The sequence below is a fragment of the Lissotriton helveticus genome, chromosome 9 (assembly GCF_964261635.1).
Source record: "Lissotriton helveticus chromosome 9, aLisHel1.1, whole genome shotgun sequence".
Lineage (NCBI taxonomy): Eukaryota > Metazoa > Chordata > Amphibia > Caudata > Salamandridae > Lissotriton > Lissotriton helveticus.
The window spans coordinates 640,459,288-640,479,305 of NC_136070.1; the positions used below are offsets into that span (position 1 = coordinate 640,459,288).

General features: G+C 46.5%; 1 protein-coding gene and 1 long non-coding RNA gene across 2 annotated transcripts in view; one reads left to right on the top strand and one right to left on the bottom strand.

Annotated features, from left to right (window-relative positions):
• SNX32 (sorting nexin 32) overlaps positions 1 to 20,018 on the top strand; it is a 346,690-nt gene that overhangs the window by 269,861 nt on the left and 56,811 nt on the right. The gene's annotated exons all lie outside the window — the stretch shown is intronic.
• LOC144781734 (uncharacterized) overlaps positions 1 to 20,018 on the bottom strand; it is a 144,103-nt gene that overhangs the window by 30,265 nt on the left and 93,820 nt on the right. The gene's annotated exons all lie outside the window — the stretch shown is intronic.

A 20,018-nucleotide genomic window follows, 5' to 3' on the forward strand; every position in this document is an offset into this window, starting at 1 on the left:
GTTATGTTAATGTGATTTGTTAAGCTCACGTATACCCTAGTCTATTTACATCCGTCAGTTATGGTCAAAAGGATACCTAGCAGGGTTGAATGCATTTACTACTGTATACATATACACAACAATTGTGTACAATTACACAGAAGGAAACCCCATGTAGGTGTTGGGGAATGAGAAGATCAGAATTTGTGAACATTCAACTACTGAGATGAGGACATTTACAAACTCCTTTCTGCTCCTTTCCCACCCTGCACGAGACTGGAGATGTGTTCCAGCATGTGTCCCCTTTCGTTTGTGGGAGGGGGAATGGAACACCCCTTAAATTTTGTGGGAGGCAAGGGTAGGCGGTGGAGTAATTGGTTTGCTGTTGGAGGACAAAAAAAGAAAGAACATGTGTGATTGCATAATGGGGCTGTCTTTCTACAATGGTTAACTGTATCTTGTGTACAATTATGTACAGAGGAAATAGCAACTTGAAACAAAGCCAATAGGTCTTAAATGACACACAATATTGCCAGGAGGATACCTGGAAAAATTTGACTCTGCAGATTTCCAGGCATACAACCGCCAATGCTTGTGAATAATGTAGTAAATTTGCATCTGTTCAAAAGACTACACTACAGGTGAAGATTATATGCTTTTTGTTAATGGGTCCCCTAAGGTACTTTACATTTTCTCCCACACTTGTGTCCAAAACATTTTCAAGTCATTAGATCTGTAAAAACATCATCTTATATTATTCTCGGAAATCACTAAGTGTTCCCAGCTCTTTGTAATCTATCTGTTGAAGAGTTGTAGTTATTTAAGCATTGACATCTAATATTATGTTGGCACTCTTGTGTCCTGCCGCTTCTCCTTCCCAATTTATTGGAAATTGCCAACAGCTTTAGGCAAGATGAGGATGAGGAGAATCTTATTAAAAAAATAGAACTATTGCTTTTAAATATTTGTGAAAGCCCAATGGTGAATGTCCATTCACTACCTAGGCTCCACTCTCTACCCATGTGTCACCAAGCATCCTAATATATATATTGTTAAGCAACGTTGTGGTTAAGTTCAAATAGAGTCTAAAACACCACTTAAATTTGCTAGTTTTGGTTAAATACATCAGCACCAACCTAAACTACCCCTAATTATGGCTCTCCCCCATGAAGTTGGTCTTAGGTTGCAATATGGTTCCAGCAGAGCAATTAACCATAACTGGCCAATTTTTTTATAGGATGAGTGTTTTTACTAATAACTTTGACAATTTGACAAATCTGAGCGAAACTTTTAAAAAAATGTTTATCCACTTCAGCGCCTTCAATAAAGGTTTTTACGTCGATCTATTATGCAGGTACCAAGGAAAAAGGGTATTCTAAAATGTTGATTTACAACGTTAATTCCTATAGGAAACTCTGCTTTTGAATACAGAAAAATAGGTGAAAGGTACTGCTCTAAATGTGGCAAAAAAAGATAGGACTTTACAAAGAAACTTACTTTTTGTGAGTTGGTGTAAATTCCTTCTGACACTTTTTGAAAAATTTGTGTTTTAAGAGGTGCTCAGGTCGGGCATAAAGGAGTTAAAAAGTTAGGCATATATGGAAGGTTGGTCCCACAATTCTGAAATTAAAAACAAATAGGGCCCTCTGCTTGGCAATGGGAGTTTTTTCTTTCATTGGCCGTTTCAGCAATCTGATTGGTTGACCACAACCCAGAAGTAAATGTTGGGGCTGCTATTACAGGATTTGTGGACCTACAAAAGTGTAGTAAAAAAAATAGGGTATAAAGGCACAGGGTAGGGACACTCAGACTCCCAGGGACTTGTGGGTGGCCCACATTTTAAATAAAAAATTCCCAAGGGATCTAGCACTGCCCTGCTGTATGGTACTGTGACACTTCAGCTGGAGCTGCTGCTCTAGCTTTTTTCCCTAGTACCCCTGCATCGTGCAAGGTTTCCTGTAGAACGTGATCAGTGATGTCATTAATATTGGCATTTAACATCTCACGAGTGATGTTAAATGTGAGGACATAAGCAGTGCAGAACAGGGGCACAATTTATAGTTAGCTCGGTACACTATAACTGGTGAAGTTATGTGTTTTGTTTTATTAAACAATAATTTGTACCTTTTTTAGCAAATAACTATAACATCACTTTAACTCGTGTATATTTGTTAACTGAAAAAAACAAAAGTTACAGGGACGTTCTAGTTCGGGAATGGAATTAAAACAACTTGGAAATTCACTGAAAAAAACAAAGGTTACAGCAACATTATAGTTAGGCTTAGGTCTCACTCATACAATTTATTTATTTATTTATTTGCATGTTTGTATGGCGCTGGGAATCGACTCCCGAAGGAGTATCTCCGCGCCTTAGGCAGCATCTGAAGACAGCAAACTAGTCCTGATTTATTGAGTAAACACTAAGGCCAGCTAAAAATTGAATAGGAAGGTTTTAAGTTTTTTCCTAAAAGGGAAATGTTCCCTGCATATTCTAATATCCTTTGGGAGTTGGTTCCACAACTTGGGGCCAGCTACTGATAAAGCCCTTCCTCCCTTTCTTGCCTTAAAGGCCCTGGGAACACATAACAATTCCTGAACTCCAGATCTTAGAGATCTAGATGGAACATAAGGGATGAATTTTTCCGTAAGGTAACTAGGACCTTTTCCAGTGAGGCATTTGTGGATGATACAACAGATCTTAAACATCACCCTCTGCTTCACTGGAAGCCAATGGAGTTTGGTCAGCAACGGTTTTGAGGGAGTACGAGGCGGGGCATTTAAAACCAATCGCGCAGCAGTATTTTGCACCACCTGCAATCTGGCAAAAATCCCCTCATTGGCAGCTAGCATCAACCCATTGCAGTAATCCAGCCTGCTTAACACCAGTGACTGGACCAACGTTCTCCTGGTTGTATCCGGCAACAGAGGGAATACTCTCCTGAGAAGCCCAATGACATGAAAACATGAGCTTACCACTTGATTTGTTTGTTGTGTTAGGGCAAGCTCATGATCCAATTTCACTCCAAGGTCTTTTACCACCATTTTGGGCTCAGGGACGGTGCCAAGATCTTGAGGCCACCAGTCCGGAGTCCACAGGCGTTTGGCCTCTCCGAAGAGCATAACCTCGGTCTTGGAGACGTTGCACTGAAGGAAGTTAGCTGCCATCCAGCATGCCACCTCCTTCATCCCCCGGGCAAAGGAGTCACGCACTTCAGGAGTCATAGTTTTAAAAGGGAAGAGGAGTTGGGTATCATCCGCGTATGATACTGGAATGAACCCATGGGATCTCATGATGTTAGCTAGGGGTGCCACGTAGATGTTAAATAACGTCGGGCTCAAACAAGAGCCCTGTGGCACCCCCTTCGAGATCGCCACCACCTCAGATTGGTATGGTCCCAGAATGACTCTTTGGGTGCGTTTGATGAAGAAACTCCTTAGCCAGGCCAGGGCCTTGCCTTCCAGACCGATGTCAACTAGTCTGGAGGTCATGATGTCGTGTGACACAGTGTCAAACGCCGCTGACAAATCTAAGAGTACAAGGACAACGGAATAGCCCTTGTCCTGTAGCATCTGAAGATTGTCAGCGACGGACAGCAAGGCGGTCTCAGTACTGTGCCTGGGCCTAAAGCCCGACTGAGAGGGATCGAGCCCACCTGCATGTTCAATGAACAAAACCATTTAAATTCAGCAGTTATATTTAGCTGAGCTAACTATAACTCACTCCCCCACAATGCAATGCTTATGACCTCACAGGACCCCCCTCCCTGGCCAATTTCTACCCCGGGGACTTCAATCCCCAGAGCTAGGCCTTTATATTGTTTTTGTAAAAAGGGGAGGGGGGCCACGCAGCTCGCCTCACCAGGACAGTTCCGGCCCGAGGGCCCCATTCCCTGGGGCAAGGCCTTTTCTTTTCTTTTCTTTTCTTTTCTTTAAAGGGAGAGCCATTTTCGCCCCCAGGAGACCCCATACCCCGGTGCCTGGCCTGTAGTGTGGGTGCTCAGGGCACCCACATTTTCCATGTTGGGGACCGCGTGGGAGCCTGAAGCCCCCCGCAGTGCCAGTCGGCTCCCCACCTCCTTCGGGAGGCAAATTTGCTTTTTGCACACAGGGATCTGCTGACATTCAGCTCCCTGTGTGTAAAAAGCAAAGTGTGTTCTGCTTTGAGCAAGCCAGAGCAAAATGATCTTGCTTGCTAAAAGCAGAGCACGCTGTTTGCTATAGCAAACTGCAATGTTCCTGGCTGGGCACCCCTGGACATTGCTGGAGCAGGCCCTGTGGGGTGGTGGTCCCCAGGACCATGTAGGGTTCCTGGAGGGAGGCCACACAGCCCCCATCCTTTGTTCACATTTGAACCCCCGAGACAGGGGTCTGCAACGGACCCCCTTAGTTATTGCATTTGTTTTAAAAAATATATATAAATTTTATAACAATACACCAAAAAACAGACAGTTACAAACAGTGCGGGCAAGATTTCTCTTCCAGCATCATGATACACACAGTGCAATACTAGCGTCTCATGCCCCATGATCTGCAGGTAATTTCGAGTTACTAGCTTAGCCACAGTATTCCATTTCTCTTCATAAGCATTGACCAAGGTTTTGGTTTGATCACCCCTCAATATCCCCAGCTGAGGTAGCAGATCGCACTGGTTGGCAAATCATCCCCCTGCTCTTGTTCCACTGTCCACAGATCTTTGTCCATTTGTGTGGGCACCCCCAGCTCTCATAAACTGCTCTCTCCGCTTGCATACACTAATCCATGTCCTTTGCCCACTCCTCAACAGCTGAACTGGACTCATCTCCCCATTTGCATTATATTTCTCTTAGCTATCATAAAGCCCAGTGTGGCCCATAGTTTCTCCCTCATTGTTAGGTCTGTTATACCCCAAACATTCACTAGGCACTTTTGCTGTGATGCCTCGAGATCCTTGCCACACAGTTGTTGCATTTTTGTGGCAATCTTATTCCAGTAGTCATGTATTATAGGGCAGTCCCACCATAAGTGCAGAAAGGTACCGTCTTCAGTGCATTTTTTAGGACAGAGTGTGGAGTTGCGCCTATTCATTTTGACTAATTTAGCACATATATAGTATGCCCTGTGAAATAGTTTAAATTGAATCAGTCTAAATCGAGACCGGATCGCCACCTCTCTGGGCGACGCCAGCGTCTCCAGCCAATCCTCGTCATCCAGCCTACCCACGTCATCCTCCCATTTGGACCTCAATTTTGCCAGTGTATCCGGGGATTTGTTTAATATTTTTCGGTAAGTTAGTGAAATCGCTTTCTTGTTAAGATAGTCATCAAGGAGTCTGTCCTCCAAAGGGGAGGAGGCCAAAAGCTCTGTGCCTCTAGGGATAGTCTGATTTAATGCATGTCTGACCTGGAGGTATCTGAAGGCTTCTGTGGGTGCTAATTCATAGTCTTTTTGAAGGTCAGCGAAAGGTCTAACCATTCCCTTCATCCTAAGACCGCCCACCCTGGAAAGGCCTATGGTATCCCATTTATCAAAACCAGGGTGATTCCCCAGTAAACCCAGATCTTCTGAATCCCATAATGGTGTAGCTAAGGTCATCTTATCTTTCTAGCCCAAAGCCCTTGATGCGGTGTGTCATAACTAGATTATGGATGCTTTTGGTGGCTAGGATGGCATAGCTTGTTTACCACTATAGAGGGCTCTGAGATATCCTCCTGAGCTCATATTGTGTCTGTTCATGTCCTAGGCTGGGTCCCTGTGGGGAACGTGCATCCATCTATTGACTACTATAAGTTGTGATGCCCAGTAATAGGTCTGCAAAGCAGGAAGTGCAATCCCCCCATCATAACTGCTCTTAGTCAGCTTGTGAAGTGTGATCCGCAGTGCGCCGCCATCCCAGAGGCGTGTTCTCAATTCAGTTTAAAATACCTTAGGGGCACTGCATACAGTGTATTTTGTAAGACGTATATTAATAGGGGAAGAGCCATCATTGTATAGAGGACTGCCCTACCCAAAAGTGACAGGGGACTTGACCTCCAGTGATGCATGTGTTCCGGAAAGGCGAAAAAGCGGGGGGGACCAGGTGACGGTTGTGAAAAACTCCCTGGTCTCTGGTGACATAAATTCCTAAATAGTCTCATCCCTCCATCACCACTCGGGCCGCACATTCCCTCGGAAGCCTTGGAAACACACCCTACAGGATGTAAATGACTGACTTATGTATAACCCAAGTATTTCTGATATGGGGTGAATATGTGTAGCACTCTATTCAGGGATGAGTAGGGTTTGGCCAAGTAAAAGAGAATATCATCTGCATAGAGGGAGATTCTATCCTCCCAGTCTCCCATCCATCTAAGACCTCTAATGAGAGGATCTCCCGGTATCCACACGGCCAGGGGTTCCTGCTCTAGTGCAAATAGCAGCAGGGACAGGGGCATCCATGCCTCGTGCCTCTGCAAAGTTGGAATATGGACGACCTACCTCTATTTACCATCTCCTCCGCTAGGGGCTCAGAATACAGGAGTTTGATCCAGGCTATAAAACTGTCTCCAAAGCCCATCCGTTGAAGGACGGCCAATAAGAAGGGGCACCCTATAATGTCGAATGCTTTCCTGGCGTCTAGTGATATTACCACATCCCTAATGTTTCCCGCCCTCCCTTATACCCCATGCAATCGCCTAAGGTTGAGCGCTGTGTTCCTATCTGGCATGAATCGCGACTGGTCAGGGTGGACCAGTTTATGCATTATCGGGGCAAGGCGGGTCGCCAGGATTTTGGCGAGGACCTTCACCTCCGGATTGAGTAGCGAGATCGGTCTGTCCGATGCACAGTCCTACAGAGGTTTACCCACTATATTAATCACCACTATATTGGCTAGTCTTTGAGTCTCAGGCAATCTCCCCGTCTGAACATTTTCTTGAAACATTTTCAATAGGTACAGCGCGGAGAAGGAGGCCGTCGCCTTATAGAGATCGCCACCAGGACCCATCGCTCTCTCCCTGACTTCAGTGCATGGACCGCTTTCACCACCTCAGCATCTGATAGTTCTATTTCTAAACTATGTCTATCCGACTTATCAAGGGAAGGAATATTTAGGGAGTCCAAAAGCTCCTTTGCCTCTGCTTGGGTAGTCCAGGTTGAGGACTTCTGCAGTTGTCGGTAGTATGCTGTGAAAGTATCAGAAATTCCCTGCCTATCTCTAATTTGCACTCCCTCTACGGAGGTGATCCCAAAACCCCACCTTGAGGCCTGCTCCCATCTATCTTGCTATATTTCCCACTCTATATTGTCGGTGCAAGGGAGAACAGAAGAGTGCTTTAGCTTGGTCTTCGGCTATTTCTCTGTAGTCCCGTTTAAGCTGCAGCTTGTGCTGAATTTCCGGGGTATCTGCACGCAGCATATCTGACTCCATCTGTGCAAGCGATTCTTCTATTTCCAGAAACTGCCTAATAACGGCTTTGAAAGCTTCCCACAGGGTTTGATGGAAATCAACCGAGCCCTCATTTTCCTTAAAATAGTTAGTTGTTGTTTTCAATAAATCACTTCTGATGTCTGGGATCCAGAGGTACCATGGGTTAAATGACAAATGGGATCTACGAGTTGCGGGGGTGCCTCTATAGGTTACTCCAATTGGGGAATGATCGGAGATACCCCTTGGAAGAAGGAGGATCTCCTTAAAATGCGTCAGCTGCTCGGCCAGCCCAAACACGTAATCAATTCGAGACATGCTCCCATGTGCTCCCGAGTGGAAAGTGTACTGCTGGGCAGATGGATTATATGTAGGCCACACATCGTTAAGGCCAACAACTGATATGAACTCTGCCAGTGCTTTACCTGCACTGTCACTGTGTCTGGCCGGCCAACGATCCACCTCCCCATCGAGGGCTGTGTTACAGTCTCCCCCAATCAGCACGTCACCTTCAATCAATCAATCAATCATAGGATTTGTAAAGCGCACTACATACCCGTGAGGGTCTCATGGCGCTGTGGGGAGGGGTGCTGCTACTGCTCAATGAGCCAGGTTTTGAGGAGCTTCCTGAATGTGAGCAGGTCCTGGGTCTGCCGCAGGTGGGTTGGGAGGGTGTTCCAGGTCTTGGCGGCGAGGAAGGAGAAGGATCTGCCACCGGATGTTGTTCGTAGGATGCGCGGGACGGTGGCGAGGGCGAGGCTGGCGGAGCGGAGCTGGCGGGCGGGGGTGTAGAAGTTGAGTCTGTTGTTCAGGTAGGCTGGTCCGGTGTTGTGAAGTGCTTTGTGTGCGTGGGGAGCTTGAAGGTGATCCTCTTCTTGACGGAGAGCCAGTGCAGGTCTCTTAGGTAGGGGGTGATGTGGTTGCGTCGAGGGATATTGAGGATCAGGCGTGTGGAGGCGTTCTGGATTCAATGCAGCCGTTGTAGGTTTTTGGTCGGGATTCCTGCGTACAGTGCGTTGCCGTAGTCCAGCCTGCTGCTGATGAGGGCTTGGGTCACCATTCCTCTGGTATCGGTCGGGATCCACTTGTAGATCCTGCGGACATACGGAGGGTGTTGCAGCAGGGGGAGGAGACGGCATTGACCTGCTTCAACATGGAGAGGGAGGAGTCAAGGATGAATCCTAGGTTGCGTGCGTGGTCTGTGGGTGTCGGTGCTGCTCCTAGTGAGGTCGGGCACCAGGAGTCGTCCCAGGCAGAGGGGGTGGGGCCGAGGATGAGGACTTCCGTCTTGTGCGAGTTCAGTTTCAGGCGGTTGTTCCTCATCCACTCGGCGACAGCCTTCATTCCCTCGTGGAAGTTGATTTTGGCAGTGTGAGGGTATTTGGTGAGGGAGAGGATGGGTTGGGTGTCGTCGGCGTAGGAGATGATGTTCAGGTCGTGCTGGCGGGCTACTTGTGCGAGGGGGGCAATGTAGATGTTGAACAGGGTCGGGCTGAGGGATGAGCCTTGGGTTATGCCGCAGATGATGTCCGTGGCTTCTGATCGGAAGGGTGGGAGGCGGACTCTCTGGGTTCTGCCAGAGAGAAAGGACGTGGTCCAGTCCAGGGCCTTCTTCTGGATTCCGGCTTCTTGGAGGCATGTCTTCAGGGTGCGGTGGCAGACCATGTCGAAGGCGGCTGACAGGTCGAGGAGGATGAGGGCTGAGGTTTCGCCGTTGTCAAGTTGGCGCCTGATGTCGTCTGTGGCGGCGATGAGGGCTGTCTCTGTGCTGTGGTTTCTTCTGAATCCGGACTGGGATGGGTCCAATATGTTGTTGTCCTCGAGGTGGCGGGTCAGCTGTATGTTGGTGATTTTCTCGATGACCTTCGCCGGGAAAGGGAGCAGGGAGATGGGCCGGAAGTTCTTGAGGTCCTTGGGGTCCGCTTTGGGTTTCTTGAGGAGGGCGTTGATTTCGGCGTGCTTCCAGCTTTCCGGGAATGTTGCTGTGTCGAAGGAGATGTTGATCACCTTCCATAGTTGGGGTGCGATGGTTGCGTCTGCTTTGTTGAAAACATGGTGCGGGCAGGGGTCGGATGGAGATCCTGAGTGGATGGAGTTCATGACCTTGCGTGTCTCGTCGTCGTTGGCGTGGGCCCAGGAGGTCAGCTGGTTGGTGCAGGTGGCGATCGGGGTGGGGTCTGTTGTGGTCGGAGCGAACGGGGTGTTGAGACTGTCATGGATATCGGCGATCTTTCGGTGGAAGAAGGGGGCCAGTGAGTCACACAGATCTTGCGAGGGCGGGATGTCGTTGGTGTTGGCGCTGGGTTTGGAGAGTTCCTTCACTATGCTGAAGAGCTCTTTGCTGTCGTGTGCGTTGTTGTCCAGGCGTGCTGTTATGGAAGATCTTGTGGATGTTCTGATGAGGTGGCGGTGTCTGCGGATGGCGTCCTTGTGGGCTGCGTGGTTGTCTGGTGTGCGGTTGTGGAGCCATTTCTTCTCCAGCTTTCAGAATGTCCGTTTGGAGGTCTGGAGTTCTTCGGTGAACCAGGCGGCTTTCTTGCTGGGGTGGTTGATGGAGGGTTTCTTGAGCGGTGCGAGAGTGTTGGCTCAGTCAACAATATCTGTAGTTTTACGAGGTGGGCACCTAGGTCAGTCAGCGCAGACAGGTGCAGTGGCGGGGGACGTAAAGTGAGACAACATGCAACAACCTACCATCGCAACCTCCCGACAATATTAAAAAGCAACCTAATGGGTTGTGCGTCACTTTCTGCACTGTAAGCGGCGGTAAAGACTTGCGTAAGAGGATGCCCACCCATCTTGAGCCTCTTGTGTACCCTGAATGTGCCACCAATTTGTAGCCCCATCTGTTAAGTGCGCAGTAAGATGTGCCCTGTATGTATGGGTTTCCTGTAATAGTACACTATCAGGTGCTCATCTCTTGATGTATTGTAGCACCACTCCTCTCTTAATTTTATCTCCTAAACCATTTACATTCCAGGAGAGGATCGTCAATTGGCCAAAATTCCCCCCTCTATTTGCACTATCTGGCATCTAAGCTATACGCAACTGCGGCAGGGGTCAAATCTATCTTGTGGCATGTATAGGTCAGCCACTTAGTGGCCCAAGGGGAGCAAACGGTAAAAGGTCTGTAGTCTCTGACCAGGTCAAATAGAACAATGATGTACACCATGTGTATGGAACAAATTGCAGCGTAAGACCTGTATCGCTGTCTGCACTGTCTGAATTATACAACAACTTGGGGAGAGGAGTTGGCCTAACGGCTAGGGCGCTCGACCTCGGACCTGGGGATCTGGGTTCGAGTCTCGGTAACGACGCCAAAACCTCCGGTGATTCTGGGCAAATCACTTAATCTCCCCGTGCCTAAAAATGAAAGTAACTGGAAACGTAAAATGTAACTTAAGTGGAAAAATATGTAAAGCGCTCTGATACCTGATTCGGTTCGGGTCTAGTTCGCGCTATATAAAAACTCTGCCAAACTAGCTTGAAATTTCCCCTGAACAAAAGTAACACTCACCACCCCCTCCCTGCCTCCCTGCAATTTGGACTCAGAATTGCCCACCCCCAAACTTTGCAAAGCGCCTATCAACCCTAAACCCCATAAAACAATGGCAGGGGAGCATGGCCAAACCCTCCCTTGCTCGTCGGGACCTCCCCTTCACCCCGAACAGGTAATAAGTGCCTTAGCAGCATGTTCTTACAGTTACGATCAACTCTGTGTCAAGTTGTCTCCAGCGTCACATTCTCGGCCGCTCCAGGTTCGCTACATGTTTCAGTACAGCTTAACATTGTTCCAGTCGATCATACATGCCAATGGGCATGTCTTGAGCCTAATGTTGGATTTCCCTCCATAATAATTGGTAACAGTAGGTCAATGATTGACTGCATCTCCGCCACCTTGCGGCAACCCAAGGTCAGGCGGGTGTAAACTTCTCGCGAGTTCGTCCCGGCTGGCACAATTCCTTCTCCTCCTGACATCTACGGGAATAATTCTTGTTGTCCCCAGGTTTCCTCCAGCCGTTAAGCCAGTCACTTGCCTCCTCAAGCGTATTGAAAAAACCTGTCTTCCCCTCTGCCACTTCTCAGTGCTTGGCCAGAAAGAGCATTGCATATTTTAGATCTTTCTCACGTAACCGTCTCTTAACCTCTAGGAATAAGCGCCGCAAGTTCTGGAATTAACTGTAAAATCCGGGAAGAAGGTGATTATAGCATTCTCGTAGCGCAGCGGGTAGGTGGATCGGGCAGCCTGTAGTAAAGTATCCTGGTCCCTAAAATTGAAGCTCCTCGCCAATATGGGTCGGGGGCACGCCTGGTCACGGCGGCCCCCCTGGTACTCGGTGGGCACACTCCACAGTGAAGTAGTTAGAAAGATATCTGGTCTGTAAATGTTGCCAAATTATTTCTTCCACAAAGAGGTTAGTAGACGGGCCCTCCGCCTTTTCCAGCACCCCCAAAATATGAACGTTGTTCTTGTGTGTGCAGCCCTCATAATCCTCCAATCGTGTTTCAAGAGCAGTCGTGGTGGACTGAAGTCGCTTCACCTGCATCTCAAGGTCTTTGGTAGTAGTATTAAGCGCGGTGATCGAATCCTCCACGGCTTAAACTCGGGATCCCAAATTCCGCAGGTCGGATTGTATCAGAGAAACATTTGTGGCCACCGTGTCAACCTTGCCTTCAAGCGTTGAACTAATTCCTTTAATGGCAACCATCAAATCCTGTACCGTGGGGCTGCTTTCGCATGGTCTAGATTTAGATCGTTGATCATCCCCTTCAGCCACCTGGGAGTCAGCTTTTGTATGGGTAAACTTGTCCAGTTTAGTTTGGTGGGACATCTTTCAACCTTTGCTGGTTGCCATTGTTCTTTCTGTCCTACATTGGTCAGGGCGTGTATCACTTTAGGAGCGGCAGATTGGGCACAGCTATCTGGAATTATGCTGCTCAGTGAGCATCTGTCTCCATCTATCTCAGTTGGTATGGGTAGGTGGCCAGACGCCTCCCTGCAAATATCTAGCCTCAGAGGAAACTAATTCAGGAGCCTTCTCTTCTCCAAGTGTCCAACTGCCATTATCATACTCTCCCAGAGGGCCGGGCGCCGCAGCACTGTGTCTTTAAACGCCGCCAGGAAACTCCCAACAGCATCGATCACAGCAGCGGAGTTCAGTCCAATAGTATACGGGCGGTTCGATCATACCAACGCAATGCCTGACTCACGCACACCAGGACATGCTCTAGCACAGGCAAGACACGTCCGGGTTCCAACCCCGCCCTCTGCGCATCACTCACCACTGCAGGCCAGGTCTTTCTTTGCAGTCTGGCAGCCTCCGGTGCCCCAAATGGGTCCAATCAGCAGGCGTTCTCAGTCAGCTCGGCCGGCAGCACCTCCGGCGAGCGCAGGTAGTCCACTCTCACCCCCGGCGCATGGAGTGTTATTCTTCACCGCGATTCCATGCATCGCTGCGGGTCACCACCCTCTTGGTCTTCCATGGCGCAGACGAGCTGGTTCACAACGCTCCCTCGGCGCACGCTTCTTGCTCTGGTTTTGTGTCTCAGCCGCGCCTCAAATGCACAAAGGCAGCTCTACAGACTCAACGCACCCTCCGGTCGCCTTTTTGATGTGCTGTGACAGGTCATTTACTGAGGTATTGGGGGTTGTAGTGCACAAATGTTAAATCCAAGTTGACGCGCTGTTAACTGTGAATTAAAACTCAATCTTGGATGTAAAAGTCATTCAGGGGACCAACCCTGCTTTGTAACGATCATTAGGAACAGAAGCTTCCACCAGCTGGTCCCCTGAATGACTTTTACATCCAAGATTGAGGTTTAATTCACAGTTAACAGCGCGTCCACTTGGATTGAACATTTGTGCACTACAATTACCAAGAGGCTTTGCAGCCACGCCCACTGAGACAAGTGATTAAAAGAAGATTGCATGAGCAGCAGCGCTGTTACGAACTAATGCCACTGAAGAAAGGTGATTCCTGAAACGCGTCTGGCAGTGATTTTATGGATGTTTGTGCGTTCAGAATGGGCTTGCTGGCAAACCTTTATTAAATAAACGTGAGCTGAATTTCTCTTCGTGTGGCCTCACCTTAAAGGGATCCTGTCTTTGATGGATATATATATATCCAAAACGAATTTGCTCACATTTGGAAACACCACACCCAAAGTCTGATTTCGCCCTTTAATGCCGGACGGCAACAGCAGCACAACCATTACTTCACAATAAATTCTTTTCACCAATTTCTGCCATACGCGTTTCGGGGACATGGCCCCTTGATCACCGGCTTGGTTGTGGTATCTGTGTGTGTGTGTGTGTGTGTCTATCGGCAGCCCAGAACAACTGGTGGTGTGTGCGAAAGCGTCACTGCAACGCTCCATAAATATTCCACACATCCTACTTCCTCAGAACATGAAGAGAGCACGCACACGAGGTATGTAAAATCCGAACCACATCTATGTTGTATTGGGTCTCCCATGACCCAGCATTGAAGAGAGATGCGTTTCGGCAGGACACCTGCCTTTATCAATCTAAAAGATTCCATGTTGTGACTACATTTAAATTATTGGAAATGCTAAACACAAACGAAATACTTCATTGTTATGAAGAATGAGATGAAGCAATATGAATCTGTCATAATGAGTAGTGAAACGTTTTATAACCTTGCATGGGACTGTCTGTTGATGAATAATTTTCTCTAGCAAAGATTTTTCTTTGTTTAAGTCTTTTCCTTGTTCAAAGATAATTTTTCTCCTTTTTTTCTTTTTGATCATTTTTCTCCCTGTATTGTAAATAATAAGTCTCATTCTGTTGTGTATAGGAATGTTAAATTAATTGGGCCGAACTAGTGATTTTAAATGCTCCTTTTTTAATCATCCATTGGAAAAATTAAATGAATACATTGAATATTTTTGACACAGAGAGTAAGTAGGTTAATAATAACGATTGTTATGCGGTAAAAAATGTAGGAAGTGCAATAAGTATGTAGTGTTTACATTGGCATAAATCATCGATGGTGGTGGATTTTACTTCATAAAGGTTAGAAAGTATGTACAAGAGGTGGAATGTAAAATGAATGTATAGTAATTGATGTTTGTTATTGTATGGGTTTGAGCCAATTTGACATTATATAACACATAACAAGGCTTTTTAGACAGGCACAAAGCACTTTAAACACAGGCTAGAAAGCATAAAGCACTTTGATATATATTGGAAAGCCTGAACTATATACTTAGGTTTGTCGGTCTGTCAAGTATCAGTTATTGGAGCTTGGACCAAATATAAACAGTTTTCGTCCTCCCCCTTTTTTTATTTTATGTTTTTATATAAAGAGTACAGAGATACCAGCATTATGGAGGATTATACATTTATTGGGTATAATCTGTTGTGGAACTCATCCCCTCTTTGTACTTTTTATCTCTTACTTGAGGCAGTAAATTCTTGGCACTATGCACTTGTATATATAAGGCACCCTATGGCATGTAACATTTAATATCCTTCATACATCTTACCCTGTAGTTTAGGGAATAAGCACAATGCACTTTTTGTAAGCACAAGTCACTTTAATAAGTGAACTATGTATACTAAAAATGAAAATATATAAATAATCGCAATAATAGTTATCATAGAAACCCCAGACAGGCAGTTGTAGAGTTTGCCTTATAGGGGTAGGGACATATATTAGACAACAAATTCAGAGACTTGTATAGCACAATATGAGACTTTGTGGTCAGGATGATTTTAAATAATCAAAAAAATATTGTACTACATAATTGATTATTTTCTGATTTTATTGGAATTCTCAGTAGTATATCAACAAAAATTTGCTTTTGGATAAGCTAAAGAGGATTATCTTCCATCTATTTACTTTTTTCTTGTGTACTTTACAAGTGTATATATATATATATATATATATATATATATATATATATATATATATATATATATTAGTTGGCTTTAAAAGTATTTTACAAATATTATCTACCCATAGGTCATAACACTGATGTTACAAAACTGTATTTTACAATTATGAAAAAAACTGCAATGTTGATTTAAATTGAAAAAGAAAGACAGACCCCGTACAAGTAAATATTTCTTTTATGTTTATGATTGCTCTGGCACTTTAAAAAGGTGTGTGCTTCACGAACATGTTGTCATGTGATCAAGGCAGGGATCTGCCAAAACGCGTCGTGAGGATTTTGGTGGCGTTTTAAGAAATAAAAGTTAAAGCACCAAATTGGGTCTGCCTCGTCTTCTGTGCGAATCCGGCTGGAAGTTGCGGTTGGAGCGAGCACTGTTGAAAAAAATATATATATATGTATATATGTGTATATATATATATGTATATATATATATAAATATATTTTTGGGAAAAGTTTGGTCACTGTAGAAGAAGCTACGTGTGTAAGTGGGTGTCTGAGTGGCTGTATGGGCGTGTGAGTGGCTGTATAAGTGGGTGTGCGAGTAGCTGTGTGGCTAAGTGAGTGGTGAGTGAGAGGCTGTATTGGTAAGTGAGTAGGTGTGTCAGTGGCAGTATGGGTGAGTGAGTGGCTGTGTGACTGGCTGTTAGGGTGGATGAGTGGGTCTGTGAGTCTCTGTATGGGGTAGTGACTGGATATGCAAGTGGCTGTATGGGTGAGTAAGAGGCTGTTTGAGTATGGGTTTGGTAAAGTGAGTTGGTGGGTGAGTGAGTTTATTGGAGAGTGAGGTTCTGTGTGAATGGCTGCATGGGTGAGTGAGTGTATGTGTGAGAGCGTGTGTGGATGTGTGAATTGGTATGTAAGTGGTTGTATGGGTGGGTGAGTGGCTGTGTTGAGAGGCTGTATGGTTGAGTGAGTGGATGTGTGACTGGCTAAATAGGTGAATAGGTGGTGTGTGAGTGGCTGTATGGGTGAATGTGTGGCTGTGTGAGTGGCTATATGAATGGTGGTTGTGTGAGCACTGGATAGGTCGGTGACTGGGTATTTGAGGGGTTGTGTAGGTATGTGAGTGGCTGTTTGGAAGGTTGTATAGGGCTGTTAGTGGGTACATGAGTGGTTCTGTGGATGATGTCATCAGTGATGTCACTGACCATGTCATGATTGATATAATATGTGAGGTTGTATCCAATGCATTGTGGGGACATATGTTATAATTAGCTCGGGTAATTATAACTGCTGAATTTTATTGGTTTTGGAGGAGTGAAATCTGAGCCTAACTATAACATCCCTGTAAACTTTGTTTTTTCAGTGAATTTCTGCATTGCTTTCAAATTCTATTTCCTAACTATAATGTCCTTGTAACCTTTGGTTTTTTAGTGAATTTCTAAGCCTGTTTAATGTTTTTTTCCTAACTGTAACCTATAACCTTTCAGAGTTAGTGTGTGAGTGAGTACATGAGTGTTTAATGGGTGTGTGAGTGAGTGTCTCAATGGGTGTGTTTGTGTCTGAGTGTGTCTGGGAGTGGCTTCATAAAGTTTCTTACTCGCTGCATAAGTGTCGGAGTGGTTGCATGAGTGTCTTAGTGAGCGTCTGAGTGGGTCTGTGAGTGGGTGTGGGGATCTGAGTGGGTTTGCAAGTGCTTCCATGAGTGTGTGAGTCAGTCTGTGAGTGACTGCATGAGTGTCTGAGTTGGTCTGTGAGTGGGTGTGTGAGTCTCTGAGTAGGTCTGTGAATGGGTTTGTGAGTGTCTGAGTGGGTCTGTGAGTCTCTGAGTAAGTCTGGGAGTGGGTGTGAGAGAGTATGAGGGGTTCTGTAAGTGGGTACATGAGTGTCTGAGTGAGTCTGTCAGTGGGTGTACATATCTGAATGGGTCTGTGAGTTGGTGCATGAGTGTCTGTTTGGGTCTGTCAGTGACTTTGAGAGTGTCTGAGTGGGTTCTGTGAGAGGGTGCTTGAAAGCCTGAGTGGGTTTGTGAGTCAATCAATCAATCAGTGGTTTATAAAGTGCACTACTCACCGTGAGGGTCTCAAGGCGCTGAGGGGGGTTGCAGGGCAGCTCCGTGGTCATCCGAAAGGTCAGGTTTTGAGGTCCTTTCTCAATAGGTGCAGTGTGGGGCTTTGTCTGATGCTGAGGGGGAGTTTGTTCCAGGTCTTGGCCGTGATGCAGGAGAAGGATCTGTCACCCGCTCTGGCCCTGTGGATGTGGGGGACCATGGCTGGGGGTAGGTCGGTGGAGCGGAGGTTTCTCTTGGGGGCTGGGAAGGAGATTTTTTCATTGAGGTTTTGGGGTCCGGTGTTATGGCGTGCTTGGTAGACGTGTGTGAGCAGTTTGAAGGCTATTCTTTTTTCTACAGGAAGCCAGTGGAGGTTGCGGAGGTGCTGGGTGCTATGGACCTGTCGTGGGATGCTGAGGAAGAGTCTGGCTGCGGCGTTCTGGACAGTCTGGAGTTTGTGAAGGAGTGTTTTGTTGATCCCTGCGTAGAGCGTGTTTCCGTAGTCCAGTCTGCTGGTGATGAGTGCGTGGGTGATGGTCTTCCTGGAGTCGGGGGGGATCCATTTGAAGGTCTTGGGGTGTATACGGAAGGTGCTGAAGCATGTGGAGTACATGGCATTGATCTGGCGATTCATGGTGAGTGAGGAGTCGAGTATGATGCCTAGGTTGCGGGCATGATCCGTAGGGGTGGGAGGGTTTCCGAGGGCGGGGAGCCATCAGATGTTGTCCCATGTAGAGGGGGTGGACCGGAGGATGAGGAATTCCGTTTTCTCCAAGTTTAAATTCAGGCAGCTGCTGCTCATCCAGGATGCAACATCCTTCATTTCTCCTTTGAAACTGTGCCTGGTGATGCCAGGTTCCTTGGTGAGGGAAAGGATGAGCTGTGTATCATCGGCAAAATATACTATGTTGAGTCTGTGTTTTCTGACGATGGTGGTGAGGGGGGCCATGTTGTAGAAGTTGAAGAGCGTGTGGCTGAGGGAGGATCCATGGGGTACTCCGCATCTGATCTCTGTGGGTTCGGATAGGAAGGATGGGAGTCTTATTCTTTGGGTTCTGCCTGAGAGAAAAGATCGAATCCAGTCTAAGGCAGTTTCCTGGATACCATCGTCATGGAGTCTGGTCGCTAGTGTTCAGAGGGAGACAGTGTTCAAGGCTGCTGAGATGTCTAGTAGTATAAGGGCTGCAGTGTGGCCTTTATCGAGGAGGGTGCAGATGTAGTCAGTGGCGGCTATGAGGGTGATCTCGGTGCTGTGGTTGCTGCAGAATCCGGATTGAGAGGAGTTGAGGATGTTGCTGGTTTCTATGAAGTGCCTTAGCTGGGTGTTGACAACTTTCTTGATGACTTTAACTGCGAAGGGGAGAAGGGAGATGGGTCTGTAGTTCTTGAGGTCAGTCGAGTCTGTGAGTGGGTGTGAGAGTTGAGTAGGTCTATAAGTGGGTGCATGAGTGGGTCTGTGAGTGGCTGAGTGAGATTGTGAGTGGGTGTATCCGTGTCTGGGTGGGTCTGTGAATGTGTGTGAGAGTTGAGTAGGTCTATAAGTGGGTGTGTGAGTGGGTCTGTGAGTGGCTGAGTAAGATTGTGAGTGGGTGTATCAGTGTCTGAGTGGGTCTGTGAGTGCCTGAGTGCATGAGTTGGTGTCTGGGTGTCTGTGTGGGTGTCTCAGTACCTATGTCAGTGACTTGGTCACAACAGAACCACACCTGCCCCTTTATCCAAAAAGAGTCCATAGTTTTGCACAAAATATCTACCCACGAAATGTACTTTCTACTTGTTTATTACTAAGTGCTGCCTCCTGGGGAAATGTCCAGTATGTATTCTACACTACAGCTGCATAATGGAGCATGAGGAAATGTCACCAGTAACCATGTGTGCATTTTGGCAATGTGATTGTTCCCCAGGCGTCTTTATCCAGAGACTTGTGATGACATGAATCTTCCTATTGAGAATACAAGGAGAGTACAAAGAGGTAATTCTCCATCAAGAAAGGGTCCTTCTTTTTAACTCTCTGAAATAAATGATTCTTTCTTAGGTGAAGATGTCCTTATATTTCTCGGTATCAAAAATACATCACTAAAATTGGTGAAAAATTTCCTGTGGGGAGGGGAGGCTTCTTGTTAAGATGTTCATCATCCTGGCTAAAGGCAGGAAGACCTTTGCATGCTGCTAAGGTGGGCGGGGCCAAACAGACAAAGTTTTCAATTGATTTGGACATTTTGAATGCTCGTAGTAATTTAAACGGAGAACCATGAACTCTGCTCTCACCAGGTAAGACCAAGAAAGGACTCACTTGACACAGTCGCTACAGATGGTGCTCCAGTAGTTCAATGTTGCAGTCACCTCCACAAAACATTTTAGTTCGGCTTTCAATGTGGAATTGCTGAGAAAACACACTTGCTTTGCCTTTGTCAAGCCCAGGAGGTCAGGATCATTTGTCCTTTACAGAAGTGGATCTTCAATTGGGGTATCTGCTATGTTTTTATATGTAAGTGCTTCCTGTTGATGTTTAATTTCTGTGAAATGAGCAATAGGGCCAGAACAGCCTTGCCAAAACTTAATGTGGGAGTGGGAGCAATGTGGCCTCCTTTCCCGGGCTGATTTGACCTCGGGGACCCCATCCCCCCCAGGGTGCACGAGATCAAGAGGATTCATGGAGTAGTTGCATCCCTAGATATACATCATATGGGTTTGATTTAATATCTCTAATGGCTATTGAAGGTATTTACACCAAGTAGCAAAATGCACTCTTTC